Source organism: Pan paniscus, chromosome 21, assembly GCF_029289425.2.
Source record: "Pan paniscus chromosome 21, NHGRI_mPanPan1-v2.0_pri, whole genome shotgun sequence".
Taxonomy (NCBI): Eukaryota; Metazoa; Chordata; class Mammalia; order Primates; family Hominidae; genus Pan; species Pan paniscus.
The window spans coordinates 65,383,131-65,398,461 of NC_073270.2; the positions used below are offsets into that span (position 1 = coordinate 65,383,131).

A 15,331-nucleotide genomic window follows, 5' to 3' on the forward strand; every position below is an offset into this window, starting at 1 on the left:
GCTGAGATGAGATGAATTCTGTAAAGCGTTTAGCACAGTTCCTGGGACACAGGAAGATCCTTGTCACCATGAGCTAGCATTCGCCTCCTCCTATCACCGTGGAGAAGCTTTCACCAAAGGCCATGTCTTGGTGGATAAGAGCAGGAGGTTCTGATCTGGTGCAGTTTTGAGGCTCCCAGTTGCCCTTGTCTTCCTTTGGGCCTCAAGATGCAGGAGGGAGGGCTTTCCTGGCCTGAGCTGCTGGGTGAAATCGGGCATCCCTCTAGAACTTCCTCCCCTCACCCTGTACTGCCCTGGAGCTGGTTCAGGAGACTGCTGGCATGCACCGGGAAGCTCCGCTCAAGGCGTTGCCCCCTGATTTCCTAGTAGGGGAGCTGGCTTGAGGCAGTCAGAATACTGAGTTGGGTAAAAGACCCAGGGTCAGAGGCTGAGTCTCATTCCAGCTGGGACGTGAGGCTGTGGTTGCGCTGAGCTGACCACCAGCCCCTGGGTTCCTTAGGGTTGCCTCTGGGCTCAGGAAGGAAACTGCATGTAGACACTGAGCTAAGGGAGCACTAGCTGTTTGCTTTGGTTAGTTCTTTCCCCTAATCCTTGCAAGTAGCTGGTTCTGCTTTGATGTGAAATAAAAGATTTAGGGAGAATTTATAATTTAGCTCATTTTTGTTTAATGGGAAGGGTGAGTTTTGGAGCACATTTAATACCATGCCATGTGGGGTAAGCTCAGAGCGTTGCCTGCACTCTCATTCACCTGGGCTGGCTTTCCCCGCTCGCTTCCCCGTTGGGAGTCTAATACAGCCTGCCTTTTCCTTAAGATCATTACTTCAAACAGTGTTGACATTTTAATGTGATTATTTTCCTGTAATATTTTTCCAGCCCTTTTCTGCTTAGGGAGTATATTTGCATCCTTTTTCTTTAGGGATTTGTGTTGTTCCAGCTCCATCCTGGTCTGTAGAATAGAGCTATGCTCATAGCAGGTGCATGGTAAATATTGATTGACTCTTGGGTACGTGATAGTGACGTCTAGCACCCCTCCTCATACCTATTCCCATGTTCCCATAAAAAAATTAAAATCGAGGGAGAAAAACCCAAAAAAACAACAATAAACAAAGAGTTCCATGATGGCTTCAGGTTAAATAGTCTCACCCTGTTGGAAATTCCTGGAGCAAATGAGCAAGCCAGTGGGCAGGAGCCCGAGTGTGAGTTCTCAGGAATATACATCACTGAAAGTGAGCCCACACATTTGTTAATGATTGGTCTCTGTGTGGTGTTAAAAAATTAACTAATAACAATTTATTCCAGAGGATATTAGCGTAGAGCAGCTATTTTCTTATAGGAAAAGAGGGATTCCAGTCATTTTTTTTTTCTGTTTTGTTGAGCTGATGTTTGCATCTTGCCTGGTGAAATCTTTAGCAAGGAGGAGGTGGAAGTTGTTCACTTTAGCACCCAGGGGCTCAGCTAACATTTCGTGGGGCTGACATTCTGGGTGCCTGTGCTAGGTGTGGAAGGAGAATTAAGCGGCTTCTGTCCACAATTGAGAGCCTGAGTAGAAAAAAGAGGCATAGCTCACGGCACGTGTCATTTCTCCCTTCGTCCCTCCTTCCATCCCTCCCTCTGTCCTTCTTCTTTCTCTTTCCCTTCCAGCAAATTTAGTGCCTATGATAATGTCAGGGGTGAGGCTGGGCTTGGGGAATAGCGCAGCAAACCGACCTGTTGCCTCATCCTCATGGTAGATCGTCTGGTGAGTGATGGGCTTGGATCACATCAGCTCATAGGCGAATGCCCCATCCAGCTGTGGGGAGGCTGCCCTGGAGCCCTGCGGGCTTGTAGAGGGGTTGGCATGTCTGGGGATCTGAGGGAAGGGTCCAGGGGAGGGTACTTGAGTTAGAGCCAAAAGGTGGCTTCGAATTAACTAGCCCAGCCGGAAAGGGAAAGGTATGCTAGGCCGAGAGATTGGCAGTGCAAAGGCCAGGTGGTGGGGGCAGCTTCGGCTGGAGCCAGAGGCAAGAGAGAAGCAGGAGTATGGCGGGATGGGGCTGCAGGGGAGCTGGGAGCCAGACGGTTGGGGCCTCCTGGACTGGGGAGGAGCTTGTCTGCCATGAGGGAACCATGGGATGTCTGAAGAGAGGGATGTGAGTGTGTGTGTGCGTGAGTGTGTGTGACAGAGACCAAGAGACAGTGTGATCGGGCACATTTCCAAGCCGTCACTCTGGCTGGCCACCCCGGGTGGAAATGGGTCCCAGGAAGGCAGCAGAGTGAGACCAGGGAAGAGGGTGTGGCAGCCACAGATGGTGGGGCCTGGGCTGGGGTTTGCAGAGCTCATTCAGAAAAGGGGCTGGGACTACGTTGCCCAGAGGAAGATCTGTGCAGGAGAGGAGGCTCAATCTCAGCTTGGAAGGGAAGGGCAGGAGAGGGAAGGGAAGGGTATGTGCCATGAGGCACCTACGTGGTGTCTGGGCACCCCATGGTGCAGCCAAAGGCTCCTCCCAGGATCCTCATGCAGGAGCCCTGAAGGCTGTGCAAGAGGTGCTGTCTCACCCTGAGCAGGGCCGAGAGCCTGAGAGGTGCTGTCTCACCCTGAGCAGGGCTGAGAGCCTGGAACTGTTTAAAGAGAGTCTGGGGCAGTGCAGGATACTCGGAGAGATTGCCTGGGGTGCCCTAGGATGGACTGTGTTTTCTTCTTTATACATGAGAAGCTGGAAAATGGGAGTTGGACGTGGATTCCGTGGGCAAAGGTTCTTTTCCTGGCACAGCGGAGCAGGGATGCTGGCAGGGGTGGATGCTCACTACCTCCTGTGTGCTTCTCCTACTGTGAGCAAATGTGGAAGGGAGAATTGCTATATGAAGACCCTCCATGACCCATATCCTGTATAGCCCCCTCCCCTGAGTGTGGCAGGAACCAGTGACTGTGACAGGTTTCGCCTGCATGCCTAGGCTATCTTATATGCACAGGAGACTTTACGAAAGTATAAGCCTTGGTGGCCCTGCCCTAATCAGGGAAGCCTTAAAGGGGACAAAATTCTTCCTGGAGATTGAGACTGGAAGCACAGGATGGAAGCGGGGGATGCTGGTTTGAAGATGGAGGGGACTATGTGGAAGGGAATGTGAGTGACCTCTAGGAGCTGAGAGTGGCCCCTGCTGATGGTCAACAGAGAGATAGGGATCTTAGTGCCATAGCTGCAGGGATCTGACTCTTGCCAACACCCTGAGTGAGCACGGAAGTAGAGTTTCCCCTTGAGGGAAGATGAGAAGGCACCCCACTGCTACACTGATTTCAGCCTTTCGGACCCCGAGCAGATGAGAAGGCACCTGGGCTGACACACCGATTTCAGCCTTTGAGACCCCAAGCAGAGGACCCAGTCCTGCCATGTCCTGACTTCTGACTTACGGAACTAGGAGCTAATAAGTGGGTGTTATTTGAAGCCAGTAAGCTTATGGTTTTGTGTTATGCAGCAATAGAAAACTAATACGGGGAGGGAAGTTTATTGCTTCCATATTACAGGGGAAAGCCTCAGGTTCAGAGAGGTGAAGGGATCGTCCTGGTCACCTGGCTACCCTGGCGGAGCTGAGACACAAAGCTGTGTGGCCAGACTCTGATGCTCCTGCTGTGTGCTGCTTCGGTTTCCTGATATGCAAAATGGGCTGGTCATGGCATTGTCCTGAGGCCGCAGGAGGAGTGGCCTGGAGGCTGTGCCAGCTGTGAAAGTGTCAGGGCCCTTGTGACTGTTGTCACCCTCCCTGTTGGCACACAGGACCTGGAGGGGTGCCCCTCCGAGGCTCTCCCTGGCTCCTCACACTCACCCTAACCCCGGTGTGTTTCCATGGTTACTGGTGGCTTGACTAGTGTGACTCTCAAGCTGGCCCCATAGCCACTCCTTTTTATGTGTATTTCTAATTTCCTTTAGAGCATTTTTAAACTTTTCGCTTTGAAATATTTTAGACATCTAAAAATGTCGCAAAATAGTAAAAAATAACTCCTGCGTACCTTTCACCTATATTCCCCAAATAACATCCCACTTAACTACAGTAAGTCATCAAAAAGAAGAAATTAGCTTTGGTACAATACAATTAACTCATCTACTGACCTGATCTGAATTGAGTCCATTTTTCTGCTAACATGCTTTTCTATCCTGTGATCCACCCAGGATCCCACGTGGCATGTGGCCAGCATGTCTCCTTAGCGTCCGCCAATGTGGAACAGTTCCTTAGTGTCTTCATAGCCTGATGCCTTTGAAGAGTACTTTCAGTTATTTTGTAGACTGTCCCTAAATGAGGGGTTGTCTGATGTTTCCTTCTTATTAAATCGAGTATATGCGTTTTTGGCACAAATCCCCCATAAGCGATGTCGCTGGAGATCCCTAGGTCAGTTGGACCAATCCTGGTGATGTTGACTGTGGTTGCTCAGCCAGGTGCCTCTGCTCTAAAGTTAACACTTTCTTCCTCTTTGTAATTCGTCAGCGTTTTGTGGGAAACCTTGAGACTGTCAGACATCGTTTCTCATCACACCTTTTCCCACCCTGGGAATCCTCGCCTGCCAGTTGTCACCATGGTGCGTGTTCAGGGGTGGCTGTCTTTCCGTCATTTCTCTTAAATGTATTAGTGAGTTCCATTACTCACTAATAAAGGAAAGCTTCCCCCACGCTCCCATGTATTTATTCACCTGTTTACTTACACTAGTGTGGACGCCTGCATGTATGTTTATCCTGTGGAGTAGAGTCCACTGCTGTCATCTTCTTGTTGCTGGAACTGTCCCAGATGTGGCCACTGGGAGCTCCTTCGAGTCGGTGTCTGTGCCAGTGGAGTGCTCCCATCATTGTCTGAGCTCTTGCTTTCTGGCAGCATAAGACGCTCCAGGCCCCCAGGGCCTCGCCTCTGCTGAGGTGCTTGCTGTGCAGGATTTGGGAAGGTGCTCTCAGGGGCTGTGGGCTCCCATGCCTGCTTCCGCCTCATCCTTGCAGACCCCTGTGCAGGTAGGTTGTTTGTAGATGAGCACCCCAGTGCATATAGACTGATGTAGCCAGGTTCCCCAGCGAGCAGGTGGCAGAGGTGGGGCTTGCCCAGACTCCTGCTCTTGCCCTGTGGAAGGACCTATGAGTCAGACCCCACACAGGGATTAGGTGGGGCCATGCTGGGCAGCCCATGTCAGCCTGGCACATCTTGGGGACTGTCCACAGTGTCAGGGCTGGGAGCATGGTCTTGGCACATGTAACATGCACCATTTCTCCCTTTCTTCTGGGGTTCAGGCATATTTCTGGTCCATGATAAGATCTTTGCCTCCTTCCTGTCTTTCTTGCCCTCATGGATGGCCCAGAATCCTTTGTAGATTTCCCACAGTGGCCTTTCCCAGGCAGGCACTGGCTGGCAGTGGCAGTCTAGCCTTCCTGCCTGCCTCAGTGGCCTTCCCTGAAGGAGCTGTACAAAGGTGACAGGGAGCACAGGCCACTGGCCCCTGGGGAGGTGTGGGGCATGGTGAGCCACGTCCACCACATACTGTGTGCCAAGCTGGAAAAGAGTTTGGGGGTGCAGAGGACAGAGGAAGGGAGGTCACCTCTACAGAATCACATGGCACTTAATTTGTCTTTCCTCTTCCCTACCCACTCCCCTCCTTTCTTCCCAGAGACAAGAGGCAGCTCCTGGGAGAAGGCACAGCCTCTTAGACTCACAAGCAGATCTTTTAAGGTCAACTTTGCCATCTGTCTTTTAGGCAATAACCTTCACTACAGCTTTTTCTGCTTATTTTTGTCGAAAGTCATTGGGAGAATGAGTCATTGCATGTGTATGCCTGTGTGTTTGTGCATATATATATGTGTGTGTGTATGTGCATGCACAAGTATGTGTTTGTGTGTGTAGGTGTGCACGTGTGGGTACTTCCCCTGATTTTTTTTTTGTGACATAACTTCCCCTCATTTTTTTGAAAGGCTGAAAGGGACTCAGGGTCAAGGCCATGGTGCATCCCTCCTGCAGGGAGCTGGAGCTGGGTGCCTGGAAGCTGGCCTTTGGGTCGGGCTTCAGCCTCAGCCCTACTGACTGTGCCTGGCCAACCTCTGTCAGTCCCTTCATCAGGCCATGCTTTAAGGTCCTCCTCTATAAACTGGGGGCAATGCTAGTTCCTACTCCTGGGGTGGGTATGAGTTCCAGATGAGGCACGTGACCTTTGCAGGATTTTAACATTACAGTGACATAATGGTAATTTACCTACTGGTAAATGCTCTGTTCATGTCAGTTAGTAGAATAGAAAGTGCTGGCCCTGCTGACACAGCAGCCATCTCCTGGTTTGCGATGGACACTATCTCAGGAGGAGGCTGCCGTGTGCCTGCTGCAAGGGGTGCTCCCTGTTTGCTAGGGAGGCCCAGAGACTGCCCCGGCACCTTGCTGCACACAGAGAGGCCGTGTGTGTCTCTTGACCCTTCAGCTCCACACTGGGAATGAGGGAGACCAGAGGTTAGAGATGCCTCGGGACCTGAGCCGGGCACCAGCTCCCATCTGTCCATCTGTCCTGGGCTGCTGGGGGAGCCGGCTCTGGCCAGGACTGATGATTCCTGGCACCCACCAGGAGATGCACATCCTGCTTGAAAGCTGTGAACTGCTATCCAGAGTGTCTGGGCTTATCCTGTTGGAGCAAAACCCCTGGGCTAATATGTAATCCCATTGTGAAATGTATTTCAAGGAGGGCTTCTACAAGGATTCTAATTTTACAGCAGCTTTAACCAAAAAACAAAACAAAACAAAACAAAAAACCCAAATCTTCAGCAAACACTCAGAACCATGGTTCCTGTATGATGTATAGCTTTCAAAAACACTCCCCTACCCCTTGGAAATATAGGCAGGGAAGGGAAAATAAATGTTTTTTGTGGGAGGCAGGAGCATTATTGAAAAAAACTCAACAGGCTTTTTAAAACTGGAAAAGGAGAACGCGCGCATGTTGAAAAATTCCAGGGCGGCTGGAGACAGGATGGGGTGGGGCAGGTATGTCGGCTCCGCATGGATCAGGCTTGGTCCAGCCCGTGTTATGACCTGCCAGCTGTCTGCTTCTCCTCTTTGGCCTCAGTTTCCTCATCTATAAAATGGGAATTATAGTATTGTATACACCATGCAGCTGTTATGGGGGTTAAATGATATGATCTGTCACATTCCTGTTACATGTATGTATTCAACAAACATCGACTGTCTTTTTCATTAGTGAAAACCAGGTCTCTCTGGCTGTGCACCCGTCTCTCGTCCCGCAACAGCTGCTGATGGCTTTCTTGTGTACGCTCTCAGGAAATTTCTATGCATTCTTTTCTTCTTCGTTTGTTTGTAATATGAAGGGAAACATAAGCTAGCCCCTGTTCTGTGCCTGGCTTTTCCCTCTTAAAACTGCATCTGCGGGATATAGATCTGAAGTTTGAAGGATATGTGGGAATGGACCAGATGAAGGTGGGGTGGGGATGGTGACCACTGTCCCTGGGAGAGGAACAGCGGATGTGGTGGCCCTGTGGTGGGAGGGGCACCATGTGAGCATGGGCTGAACGGCTGGTGCATGGGGATGGGGAGGTGGCTTGGGCCTGCCACGCGGGACAGGGAAGACCAGGTTGAGGGTTTTTGTCTGTATCCTATGGAGTGATGGAGACCTGCTGACACTTATGGAGCAGAGGGTGACCCACTGATCTGGGACTTGGAAAGGTCACCCCACTTCTGCTTTGGTGCCCATGGGCGTTGTGTAGAGAAGGTGCCCTGTTTTGGTTTCCCAAGAGAGGAAATGGACCCGCTGGCAGGAGAAGTGGGGGAGAGTGGTTGGGAGCTGCTGGTGTCTTGCCTCTCGATTTGGAGGGTGGGGACATAAGAGTGGGAAATGGCTGGGGCAGTGTCTCTAGAGGGTGGCTTTCTTCGATGTGAGCCTGGAAGTTGGTGAAAATTGCCTCTCTTTTGGTGCTCTCATGGGTGTTTGGATATTTTGATCCCCAGGTCATCTTTCAAGCCAAGTACAGCATGCACCAACCCCTACGTGGCTGCATCCTACAGACCCTGATCCACTGGTGGACTGCTCCACACCTGCTCCTTGTTGGGGTCTCTGTCCTCCTGGGTGATCTTCTAGAGCAGGAGTCTCAAGCTTTAGGGTATATGAGACTCGCCTGGGGTCTTGTCTATGCAGCATGCTGGGTCCCTTCCCAGAGCTCCTGACTTGACGCATCTGCCATGAAGCCAGCATGAACATGCATTTCTAGCAAGATCTCAGGTGCCGCTGATGCTGCTGATCTGAGGACACCCTGCTCTGGAGACTAGAAACATCTCTGGCATGGTCTCCCTCCCATGCTGCTCCTGTGTAGCCTGCAGGAGACACCTCCTGGCAGCCGGGTGTGCAGGCTGGTCCAGCGCAGCCACCTCAGTCGCTACCGGAGTGGTCTCTGGCACCTCGAGTACCATTCTCTGGGCCTACCCAAGGAACATATTCCAGGGGCTGGAGCTGACCTGCTGGAGCCCCCTAACTCAGTCTGATGGAAAGAAGACTTAAAAAAAAAACTTGTAATGTTAATTTAAATTTTACAGAAAAATTGTGAAGCTAGTGCAAAGACTTTATGTAAACCCCGCACCCTGGTTCCCTTTCATTCTTATAGTAGATTTGTATCACTAATGAACCACTCTTGAAACATTATTATTAACTCAAGTTCATACTTTATTCCAACGTCCTTAGTATTTTTCTAATGCCCTTTTTCCATCCCAGGATGCCATCCAGATCCCGCATGACATCTGGACATCATGTACCTTCAGGCTGTCTTGTTGTGACGCCTTTTCTGACTTTGCTTGTTCTTAGTGACCTTAGCAGTTTTGAGGAGCACCTGTAGGGTGTTCTGTAGAATGTCTTTCAATCCAGAACTTCTTTTTAAACTCCTCATCTGCTTGTGGGGCATCTTGAGTCATGGAAATAGATTCTCATTTGTTTTCTTTGTAAATTCTGCCTAGAGCCAGGGTCTGCAGAGATCTCTCTGGAATCTGATAGCTAGAGGCCTCAGTTGACCCTGAGGCAGGCCCCATTCCTGTTAGAGAAGGTGCGTGGAGCTGGTGTGGTTGGGAGGAGTGGTTGAGAATGGTCTCTGTGGGCACGGGGTTTGCCCGGCAGGCAGCTGCCCAGTATGGCTGCCTGTGTGGCTGATGTCATGTTCTCATCCCATCTGATGCACTCTCCGCAAGTCACTTTCAGAAACTGGAAGATCCCACTTAATTCTGCTCTGGAATATATTTAGAAATCTATTCATGGCCCTCTCCCAAAGCTGATGTTAAAATTAAGAGATATCATTTGTAGGATGTCATGGCTGTGCAGGAGGAACATGCTGATGTCTCCCTGGCCGCCTTTGGCTTCTTCTCTTGCTTAGGGATTTGCCCAACTCCCATTGCCCATCTGAGCCCAGTTTTCCTCCTCTCACCCCAATGTCAGAGTGGGCACATCCTCCCTGCGGAGGCATGCAGGCTTTTCCTCTGCATGCACCGTCTCTGTCTTGCGTGACAGCCCGGGGCTGTTTCTCACCCTTGTTACCCTGGGGTTCTTGGCTGAGAGCTCCTGGGCAGGGGCTGACTTTGAGATGAGGCTTCTCTGTTCGTTTCTGGCTGGTTCTAGATCTGGGTGGCATTTGGAGGGTGCACCGCTTATATCTGTGACCGAATACCTCAGCGTTTGCGGTGAGGGACGTGGAGATTTCTGTGCTGCAAGAGATCTTAGTGCTTCTATTGTGCTGGGGAGAGGCCAGCCCATCTTGGGGTACCAGGGCTGGACCAAACTTTAGAGGGCGTCGGACCCAGGTGTTCAGAGCCAGAAATATTATTTGCAATCCTCTGCAGGGAATTTAAAAATGAAACCATTCTGAACTCTCCCTCCAGAATTCATGGTCGTCAGCCATTCAACAAATATTTACTGGACACCTGTTTTAAGCCTGTCAGCGTTTTTGGAGTATGCATATAGCTATATATGGCAGGTTGCGATGACGACTCATGTCTCTGCCTTCATGGAACGAGTAGTCTCGTGGGATGAGGGGAAACAGACAGCATAGAAATAGATGTATGATGGGACTCTAGGTGGTTATAGATGCCTGGAGTGATGATAAAGTGAGGCTGGAGGAATGAGACTGGCAGGGAGGAGAGCCCAACTGTCTGTGATAGATGGTCAGAGAGGACCTCAGAGCAGGGCATCTGTGCAGAGACCAGGCAAAGCGAGGGAGCTGGTCATGTGACTACCCTGGAGAAGAGCACTAGGGCAGCAGGAACAGCAGGTGCAATGGCCCTGCAGCAGGCATGTGCTTGGGTGTGGGAGGAACAAGGAGACCAGTGAGGCTGAGTGAGTGATGGAAAGGGGCAAGTTTTTGATGCCCACAATGCCAAGAGGTGGCCAGGGGAGGATCCCAGGGAGGTGCCGAGGCCTGGGGGAAGACTTGGGCTTTGTTTTCAGAGCTGCTCATTGAAGATTTGAATGGCTGCAGTGTGAGATGAGATTGTGCTGGAGGATCCGAAGGTCATTTAGTCAGAGATGCTGGTGGTTTGGAGCAGGTTGTTCACAGCAGATGTTTTTTGTGCCTGCATCACAATTCCTTGGACCAGCTCTGCCTTGGTCTTCAGCTGTGGCTTCAATCAACCAGCATGTTGGGTGATGAGTGCTGTATTGGAGCAGGTGGCTACACTTTCAGGAATGCTGCAAGCTGGCCGCAGTGGGAAGTATTTACACCATGGCAATTGGCAAATATACATATCAGCTCCCTTATACCACCCAAACACTTTCCAGCACAGCACAGCCATGAGCCCGGTGCTGTGGATATTCTCCCAAGCATCAAAGTGCAGCCAGGACATGAGGGGAGCTAATGTCTGAAGGACAATCCTCAGCTGATGAAATGGGAGTAAACATCCCAGGCATGCATCCTTTAGGTGGGTGCTTCTTGGAGCTTTCAGAGAATGCAACCTTGCTGCCTACAGCTGTGACCTTGGAAATGCACCTGTGTGTGGGTTTGCCCTTCCTCCCTCCCTCACTCTCCTTGCTCCCTTGCTTCTGCTTCCTGAGATGTCTCCCAAATAAGCTACCTGCACCTAAGCCCGCCTGCAGCTCTGCTTTTAGGAGAATCCAATTAAGATGGTGGTAGAGCTAGATGTGGTGTGAGAGGGATCAGATGGCTGGGATGAGACAGAAGAGTCCTGGATGACTCGAAGCGTTCCAGCCTGAGCAGCTGGAAGGATGGAGAGGTTCTGGCGGCAATGGGGAGGAGCCATTGAGATGAGCAGGATGGGGGTTGGGCAAATCAATGCTCTGTTCAGCTGTGGACGGGTTCTGTTTGAGAGACCTATCAGATCCCCAGGTGGAAATTGTACCTGGAGTTAGGGAGCGGTGTGTGGTTGGATAGAGATATCTGGGACTGGACAACACTGATTAGGTCAGGTGCCCACCTGCATCTGTGACTCAGTTGTGCCCTCCTGCTTAGGAAGCGTCTGTGTATCTATGTATGTATCTATCATCCATCTATTTATCATTTATCTCTCTTTTTATTTATCTCTCAATATATCTATCATCTAGAAATATATCTATATTCTAGCATCTAGTCATCAATCATTTATCTATTTTTATTTATGTATCAATATATCTATAATCTATTTTTCAATATATCTATAATCTATCATGTATCCGCTAATCAATCATCTACCATTATCTATCAATCTGTGTATCTATTGTCTCTCTCTACGTCCATCCATCCATCCATCTATCCAGGCAGTGCTTGCTTCCTTCTGCCCCCTGCTTAGCCCATCCCTGCCCAGGAAATTTCTTGTCCCTGCTCAAATGCCTTCAGTGACAGGAAACTCACCAACCTCTTAAGGCTTCGGCATGGAAGTTTCCAACTCATGTGGCCACTCCAGAATGCTGTCCTCCGGGGACTGTGTTTCTCTCTCATGTCCTCCTCCCAAGATTTATTTACACTCCTCACTTGCCAGGAGAGAGTACTTGGGAGCTCCGAGCCATGCGTGTTCCCTGGCAGGGTCGCCTGTGTGCTGGGGAAGAATGGGCCCAGTCATGGGGTGGAGACGCCCCCCAGCTGCAGCCCTGGCTCCCGAGCAGAGGCGGCTTTGTGCTTCTCGGGGACAAGGGTTGCCATTGAGGCAGGCCAGGGATGCTGTGCAAGCTAGCGATGGCTGCAGGCTGAAATCGGGCATTTCACAGAGAGCAAGCACTGCACTGTCCCCGCAGCCTGCACGTGAATGGAGGCTTTGGCCCTCGGAGTGCAGCCGTGCATGGGGCCACGTGCAGGCATTTCTGGCTCCTGGCTCCCAGGGAGAGAGGCGAGCCCTGTTCTCTCCCTGAGTTCTGTTTGACAAAATTCACAAAAACACAAAGAAACAAAAAATGCGGGAGAGGATCAGTTCATTCTCCCGACTCCTGGTTGGTCTCAAGACCTCCCCTGTTGCCTGTGCTCTGGAGGATTCCCCATAGTACCTACTAGGTGGGCCAGAGAAGGATGGATTTGTGGGACCCTGGAAGGCTGGGAAGAGGACTGAGAAGCCACAGCCCTGTGCTGGGAAAAGCCACGGAGGTTAGATCTTGTTTTTTGTTTGTTTTTAATACAATTGTTTACACTTTCTAAACTTTTTTGAAATAATTTTAGACTCATGTGGGGGTTGCAGAGCTTCCCTCAATGACAGCATCCACCTTTCCATGGTTCACTGGTTGGCACCAGGAGGTGGACGTTGGTACAGTGATGTTAACTAAACCAACTAAACCAGAGGCCTTAGCTAATTCCACCAGGTTTTGCAAGCACTTTTGCTGTTTTTTCAGTGAATAATTGTATGAAGTTTTATCACATCTATAGCTTCACGACAACCAGGTGAGACTTGACTTTTAAATGAGGCGCCAGGCCCCTTGGCTCCTGAAGTGGCATTGGCGACATGTGTGGATGCTGGCTGGATGCCCATCTGCTTCCTTTTCTCTACGTTGTGCCCCCACCATGCTCCAGTGGCAGGGGCAGCCTCCTCCTGGCCCCCAGGCCTCTGCTTCTCTGGTGCCTGTGGAGGCTCAAGCCTTTGCCCCACCTCCCTTCTTCCCAGGAAGGCCCTGGTTACCTGAGAAGGCCCAGCCTTCCCCTTCTCCCTCCCCTGTTCTGGCTCAGCTCATCTCCTGTGGCTGCCCTAGCATGTGCTGCAGACTGGGGGATTCCACAGCAGAAACCTACTCTCTCGCAGTGCTGGAGGCTGGAGGTCTGAGATCAAGGTGCCGGCAGGGCGGGTTCCTTCTGAGGGCTGTGAGGGCAGGACCCATCCCAGGACTCTCTCTGTGGCTGTGAGTGGCCGCCTTCTCCCGGTTCTCTTCACATGATCATCCTGCCCTTCCAGGGTATGAGCTCCATGCCTGTCCCCAGAAGATCTGGAGGCTTCCATCTTCTGCTCCTTATCAGACAATGGAGCGGAATAAACACGGTTGCCTCTCTGGAATTGGAGCTTAGTGCTCATGAAATAAAATTCTCTTAATCTCACAATTGTCCTCAATACAGTTACAGTGGGTGGCACCGAATGAGTGTCGTGCTTGTCAAGACAGCCACTGTGGCCTTCCGTCTTCCCACTGTGACTGATGGCAAGTCACTAGAAGGAAGCACCCAACTCCCCGTGATGGCATTAAATGACACCCGTGGGTGTGGCTGTAGACCAGGGGTTCTAGGCAGCCAAGGGGGGTCCATGCAGCCAAAGGAAAGAAGAAACTTTCCTGCAGAATGCATGAATATAGGGCCAGGTCCTAAAGCCCAGCCCACGGGCAAGTGTGTCCTGGTGGTTGCCACTTTCCAGTCAACTGATTAGTGTCAATCATGACACTGATTTCCTGGCAATGTGTGAGATGATTTTAGGTGGTAAATGAACTATTAATTTTATAAAGAACGTTCATATCAGTTATATGTCTGTTTAATTTTTCTTTTTTCTTTTTTTTGAGATGGAGTCTCACTCTATCCCCCAGGCTAGAGTGCAGTGGTATGGTCTTGGCTCACTGCAACCTCTGCCTCCCAGGTTCAAGTGATTCTCCTGCCTCAGCCTCCCGAGTAGCTGGGATTACAGGTGCCCACCACCACACCTGGCTAATTTTTATATTTTTAGTAGAGACAGGGTTTCACCCTGTTGGCTAGGCTGGTCTTAAACTCCTAACCTCAGGTGATCCGCCCGCCTAGGCCTCCCAAAGTGCTGGGATTACAGGCTTGAGCCACCGTTCCCAGCCTGTTTAATTTTTCATTAGAAAAATATTGCATTTCCATTAAAGTAGACGTCAAGTTTTCATTTTAAACTTTCTTAAGAAAACATTGTATTCATTTTAGACCAAGTGGTTCTATTAGAGCAACATCCATAAGAGTGGTGACGTGTGAGTGAAGTTGGGGAGACACCGGGTGGTGCAGTTACCCGGCACCATCTAGAGGAAGTACCACTGGGGTGGGCGGTTACCCGGCACCATCTAGAGGAAGTGCCACTGGGTGGGGGTCCCTTCACAGAGGCAGGGTCCAGTCCCGGCCCCCCTCAAGGAGCTTGTACTGTCGAAGTGGGGAGGGGGACATGAGAAATGTTGACTCAGGGGCAGAGGGTTCTTAGGCTTATCAAGGAAGCTCTAGGATTCTCGGTGTTCTAGGGGATTCGAGGAGGAAAGTTACACCTGCAGGGTAGACAGGGGTGGTTGGAGGGATTTGGTGAAACGTTCGTGAAGAAGGGGTGGGTCTGTGGGGTTTCTGGAGTTGAAGTGACCACCACCAGGGATGCTGGCATGTGGATCCAGCTTCATGACTGTTAGCTGTCATTGTGGAATAGAAGTTAAAGTGTGCGTTGAGCAGGGCTGAAAGAGGCATAGACCTCCCATACTGGGAGAGAAGCCATGCTCACGGAAGAATGGCCAGGGGCTAAAAGTCAGGGGCAGATGCCCACCTTAGGGGCCCTTGGTTGCCATAATTATCAAGGCAAGGTCCTTGGATAAAGTCTGGTCCGGTGCCTCTGAAACTTCTATGTGCATACACGTCGCTGGGAGTCTGGTTAAAATGTGGATTCTGACGCTTGGGTAGGGCCTGAAACTCTGCATTTTTAATGAGCTCCTGGGGGATGCTGCTCCTCAGATGCCCCACTCTTCTGTCCCCTAGCCCCCAGCAACAGCAAACACTTAGTGCCTACCTTTCTGCAGGGACAGGGGAGGGAGGTTTGTTTGCAGTGACAGTTTTTGGTAGCTATGGAGGGAGGAGAGAGGTAGGACTTTGTCTTGGTCCAGTTTACAGGGGCCTTGACAGAGGCAGGAGGGGTGGGCAGGAGTTGCCAACTTTTATATTTTGGTCAACTAGGGATGTTTAAAAACAACAATGAAGAAAAACCCGAACAT

The 15,331-nt window shown here is 50.7% G+C and overlaps 1 protein-coding gene across 12 annotated transcripts in view; it reads left to right on the plus strand.

Annotated features, from left to right (window-relative positions):
- Window positions 1-15,331, plus strand: part of PHACTR3 (phosphatase and actin regulator 3) — a 271,856-nt gene that overhangs the window by 38,726 nt on the left and 217,799 nt on the right. The window contains exon 1 of one of the 12 annotated variants that reach the window (XM_034947225.3): window positions 12,396-12,533. The exons of the other annotated variants lie outside the window; for them this stretch is intronic. The gene's annotated coding sequence lies outside the window, so the exon portion shown is untranslated. Of the gene's footprint in view, window positions 1-12,395; window positions 12,534-15,331 lie in introns of those variants that run through there. 12 annotated transcript variants of the gene reach the window in all.